Source organism: Talpa europaea (genome assembly GCF_964194135.1).
Source record: "Talpa europaea genome assembly, chromosome: X".
NCBI lineage: Eukaryota > Metazoa > Chordata > Mammalia > Eulipotyphla > Talpidae > Talpa > Talpa europaea.
This window is the reverse complement of record NC_140081.1, coordinates 32,580,974-32,586,973: the sequence shown is the minus strand read 5'-3', so window position 1 is coordinate 32,586,973 and position 6,000 is coordinate 32,580,974.

The following is a 6,000-nucleotide window of genomic DNA, read 5'->3' as shown; positions in this document are numbered from 1 at the left end:
CAAAGAATATAGTTTCTAAACCAAGCTCTCAAGGCTACCCATCCCCTTTTAGGTAAAGGACCAACCAAATGGAACTGGCCCAGAGCAAGGCCCGAAAGCCTGCCACAAGTCTAAAGCACCTCTGGTGGGGACCCATACAAGCGGGTCAGAAACAGCCAGACAATTCTGGGAGGAGAAGAGCAAAATCTAAATCAAGATAAAAGCTGTCATTGTCACCTCCCCATGGGTCTCTCACCCACATCTGCTTCACCCAGTCCACGACCAAAAGTTAAGTGCAGTTTCTTCACATGTCTCCACTCCCTGTGCCTCCTCCAGGTCTCTTTCTGGCTCCATCCTGCTTCCTTCCTTCTTCAGACTCCTCTACAGCTTCTTGTCCTCCCTGCTCAGCTCCACCCTCCCTCAGGTGGTGCAGGGAACCTGGAACCTCCCCTTTTCCTGAACGCCACCCTGTTACAATCCCCCCCCCTTTTAATTTTATACCACGATATCTATGGTGGCACAGATTTCAGGGTGCAGTGTTAGGAGACAGTCTTTTTCAGGTTTTCAGTGTATGCAAAAGAAGCAACAATCAGTCATTAGCATTGTCGATGAGTGCCCAGTATGATTCTTCCATTACTGGAAAATAGTCCATCAGTCCATGCCGAAAGAAAAAAAAAATCTGGAGGTGTAAGCCAAAATGAAACAGCAAATATATCAAAATTACAGGAAGAAAAATCTTAAAACTGGTTTAGCTTATCTAAAAACAATTCTTTCTACGGGACAGGGGGGCGGGGGGAAAGGGCGGGGAAAGGAAGGACTAGAGTCAAAATAAGGGGGGGGTGCAATTGTATGGTGAATATAACCAAAATGAAAATGCATACATTGTGCAAAGATGAAAAAAGATGTAAGAATTGTATAAAATAAAATATTTAAATAAAAAAGAAAAAAAGAAAAACAAGTTCTTTCCACCTTGATCCCAATTTTTTTCCAACAGTATAGCAAAAATTTGCAAACTAAATCTACTTTTAAACCATTTTACCTATTTTTGCATTAAATCACAGGACAAAATAACCAAACAGAAATTTTAGCTGGCTTTGTTGGAATACTCCATATAGGATCAGAGTGAAATCTTGACATCCGGTCTGTGCAGGCTTTAAGAACAAAGTCAGTCTCGCCAGACTCCAGCGGGGATTACCACTTCTTGAGGGTACCAGGATTCTTTTTATTTCCGGGTAGTCCAGTCCTGCCAATGGAGGCAGCTTCCTCAACTTCCTTGGTGGTCTCTGGAACCCTACAACAAAAGAGCAGGTTCTCCTCTTCTTTGTTCAGCTCAAATTCAACTTTCTGGAAGAATTCCAATCAAAGCCATGCAATGAAATGCATTTCCAATTTTCTAGTTTAAGCAGACAAAATTCCCTATTGAAGTTATGCAAAAATCGACCCTGACATGAGTAGCAAAAAAATTTCTACCACTATTTTTCGTACTGTGTTGGTATCAAGGGGAGAGAAAATGCAAACACAAGTTAGCTCTGTGGGAAAAAATACAACATTGCTGCAGATCCTGGTCAGTCAAAACAAGAAAACTTTCTTTTACTCAAAGCAAAATGCAAAAAAATACCAGCACTATGTCAAACAAAACTTAGTAAAAATCAAGTTTATCTCCAACAGTCTATTCAGTCCTTTGAAGGAAATTTTCACTGTCAAAAGTTCCATCAATTGGAATCCGTTGAGACCTTTTGCCCCCTTTTTTTCTCCAGAAACAATTTCTGCAGATATCAAACCATTGAAGTATTCAATATTGCAGGAAAACAATCAACATTGACAGTTTACATACATATCAGGTACTGAAAGGTTTTGTACACCTTTCAGAAACCCAATGTTAACATTTCTGTACATGCCAAAGTTTTACAATTTTCCCAAGTGACAATGCTTTCCTTCTAGTTTTACTTTACTAGGTAAACCAAATAGGACACCCTGTTACAGATGCATTTGTTCACTTTTTTATTAATTAAATTTTTTTCTTACATCGCTGTAGTCCCTATAGTTAATTCCCCTGCCACTGTATCATGCACAAACGATCACCATATTCCCTGTGTTCATCCCTCCCCTGTCTTGCCCCCCTCTCTTGCCCCCTCATTTTCTGCATGCCTCAGTTCTGTGGTCAGCTTGCTACTTCTTTTTTGGGTGTGATTTTTAATTTCTTTTATTATTTTTAATTTTTATTTATTTTTTACTTACATCAATGTAGTCCCCACAGATTTCCCACCACCATATCACCTGTAAACCATCACCATATTCCCTTCTGTTCATCCTGCCCCTATCTGGCCCCTCCCACCTCCTCCTTCGCTGTATGCCTCAGTTCTGTGGTCAGCTGCTAGCTTTGACTTTTCTTGACCTTTTGTTTGGTTTCTCTGTACTCCACATGCAAATGAGACCTGTCTTAGGATCATAGTGGTGTTGCCAGTGCTAACACCATTTCTGGGGGGCCTCCCTGGTGGCTTAGGGGTTAGGTCTCAGTGCTATTACTGCTATAGCCTGAGTTCGATCCCCAGTCAGAGAGGTGACCCACATGGCATAGCAGACCTCTCTTGTCTTGCCCACTGCTCCCTTGAGCAGTGTATTTCCGTAGATCTGCCTGTTCTGCTCCCCACTTTGTCTCTGGTGAATTCTCTCACTCCCCGTACCTCTGGCCTGTACCCCAGTTCTTGTACACGCACAAAAAAATAAAAATAAGTAAAGCCATTTCTGGAACATCACATTTTGAAACTGCCTTCAAATCGCAAAGCATAAGCATTCCAAGTATTTACAACTGTGGCAAAAGTGTGTCTTTTGAGAATGAACTTTCATTTCAGGAGCTATTCAGATAATGTCTAGAATCACATCTGGTCCAAAAGGTCAGGAATACAAAAGTCAAATACCATCGGACCCTCAACAGGCCATGGCTGAAGAGGAGCAGGGCTTAATTTTTGGTGTATTTCTGAAAAACAACTCTAAAAGAGAAATATCAACAAGGTTATGATCTGGCTACAGCTTTTGAAAATAAACGTAACTTCTTAATCAGACCAACTTGAAATCAGACCAGCTCACTGTTAAAATTGAATGAACAGCCAATGAGCATTAGGCAGTAGAGAAAAGTCTTTAACATGAAAAACAATACTCAGAACTCATTTAAAAATTAAGTTTTTTAGTAAACAGAAAATGCAGAGAACAGAAACCATCAAAGAACCTAATCCATTAAAAATAATATTCAGAGAATAAAGATATTTTGAACTGAAAACTAACTTCTAAACTTAGAAGATGGGGAGATAAGTTTGAAACAATATTTTAGAAATTGGAACGAAAAGACAGGGAAATGGAAAATAAAAAAGAAAATTAGACTATTGATCTTTACGTCTTCACATTCAGCAAGTAGTATTTTTTAAGAAGTAAAACAAATGCAAAGGAGAAAATGATAATCATAGAATTCCATAATGAAATTTCTCAGAAATGAAAATTTCAAAAGGAAACATCCCCCATACCAAGGAACATGCTAGTTTAAAGAACTACAAAAGAAATTAGTTTAAAAAATTCTAGGGCAAGAAATGTAAAGATAAATAGAAAATACCAATCAGTAGTTCTAGAATGTTGCAAGGGAGGAAGAAGAGAGGGAAGAAGGAGGGAGGTGGGTGGAAGGCAGGCAGGCAGGCAGGCAGGCAGGCAGGCAGGCAGGCAGGCAGGCAGGCAGGCAGGCAGGCAGGCAGGCAGGCAGGCAGGCAGGCAGGCAGGCCACAAAGCTCAAGCCGTTGGAAATCCGAGTTAGAATCCCATCACCAGTACTTCTTATCTACAGGCCTGGAACATTATCTCAACATATATGAAATTAAATTTCCTCACTGGGAAACTATGCTCAGTAACTCTTCCCCTGCAGCCCTTCTAGGGGAAATGGATATACTCTGGATGAAGCGTCTGGCTCGGTCCTAGGTCATAGCACACACTTGATCAACGATGGATATATTGTCTTGAATATAATGGTGATGCTTCTCTAAAACTACCTGCAGTTTGCAGCTATCTATTAGGTTTGTGTTCTCCATGAAAACAACGCTTTTTTGGCAAACCTTTCAGATGCAAAAAAGTAAAGTGGACTTCAGGACAATTCCTTTCTTCCCTCTCCTTTTTATTGCTTCTCCATCCCCGCAGCTTTGCTTGCCAGGTACCTCCTTTGTGATTACCACTGGCTCCATTTAGCATGAATGTCTTTGTTTGGGAATGGACTACAGCCAGAGCCTAACTGCTTTGCCCAAAGCCACACCCAATTTAGATCCTGAATGCAAATTTTTCTGAATCCAAATTAAGGCATCTTGGGACTCTACCACCTGCTACTTATGCTACCAAGGTATTTTGGGGAGCTTGCGTTCATTGAGCGCCTGCTCTGTATTCTTAACCAAGCTATTTCAGTTTAACACTCATAACCCCAAAAAAAAGGCAAGCATGATCACTATTCTCCCTTTACAAATGAAAATGCTGATGTTAAAAAAAGGTAAGGAATTTTCCCAAGGACCCACATTGGTAATATTATAAAAGACATTTATCCAAACAGAAAAGCCTTCAGTCATGGGAATTAAAATATGAAGGTGGGATAAAGGCTATGCTTACCATCCCCACCACTGAACTCCCCAACTCCTGATGTGTGGGCATCTACATTGGGTCCTGGGCTCCTGCCAAGAAAGCCCCCTTTTGGCTTCTTCCTGAACAACTGGAGGAGGAGGACTCACAAAAGGTGTGGAGACCCTGATTATAGTCAGCAATGCCCAGAGCCTAAGCTTTTTTACAGAAGGTTCCCTCTCAAGTCACAGAGCATTCAGGGCCAGACACCCCATCCCCAGCACTGGGGCACCTGGTTTCAGCCAGAGGCACCAAGATTCTACAGAAGAAGTAAATGATCAAAAATTAAAGGTACCACTCTCCCTCGTGCTTTGATTGGCTCTTGATTAAAACAAGAATTTGGACTAGAATTCAAAGATTCCTCCAGCTCTAATTTAGTACTGTAGCCATGTGTAGGGTGTCAGGACAGATAGGGGCTCTGAAATCAGACAGAACTCTGGAAATTTTGTTATTTGCTGGCCCTGTGATTTTGAAAGTCACTTACTTTCCAGGCCCCAGTTTCCTCCTGTGCAAGAGAGACTACATGACCTAATGTACATAAAGTGCTGGCTTAAAAGAAAAAAAGTACATAGTAAGCAATTTAAAAATGGTAACCAATATGTGTTTTTCAATGAAAATTTAAGAGACACTCAGGAAAATTAATACCAAGAAGTGTCCCAGTCACTCCATCAGGCAGAGTTTATATTCAGTCCGCATTCCCTACAGGGTAAGCGTTTTCCTTTCCCACCTGATTCCTAGCTCACCAGTGGACCATACTGTTTTGGCGTTGCCTCTGGGAGGCCCAGGATGAAAGCCTCGCGTGCTCGCCCTTGCTCCATCTGCAGCCATTGCTTCCGATACACATCTCAGGCAGATTAAATTTCTGTAAACACTGTCCTCATCTCACTCATGTGCTGCATGGCCTTCAACCTTTACTGCCTGTTTGGGGGCGACTGTTTTTCTCTCCAACTCCTCTCAACTGTTAAAGATCCAGCTCAGTTTTTGCCTCCTCTGTAAGGTCTCCTTGAGCTGGTATTGGACTCTTCCAACAGTTAGTGTGGGCACCGTAACACACTACCCTCCCATGTTCACTTCCCCTTTAAATGGAGTTGTAGTCATTCCCATATTAGACCTTAAAGCTTTTTTTTCTCATTGTTATTGAAGTACCATTGTTTTACATCCGTGTTAGTGTTTTGACAGTATAGGATTTCTCCCCTCAGGTGTAGTCTCCCTAACACCCCCACCACCTAAGCACCCAGAGTCCTCCACCATAGTCCAGTGTGTCCTGCCCCCACAGCCCCCACCACCTTTGAAAGCCATAGATCTATGGTTAATTTTCAAGGTTTGGTTTCAAAGTTTGTCTTTGTCTGACCCTTAGTTTGGTTTCTCTATATTCCACAT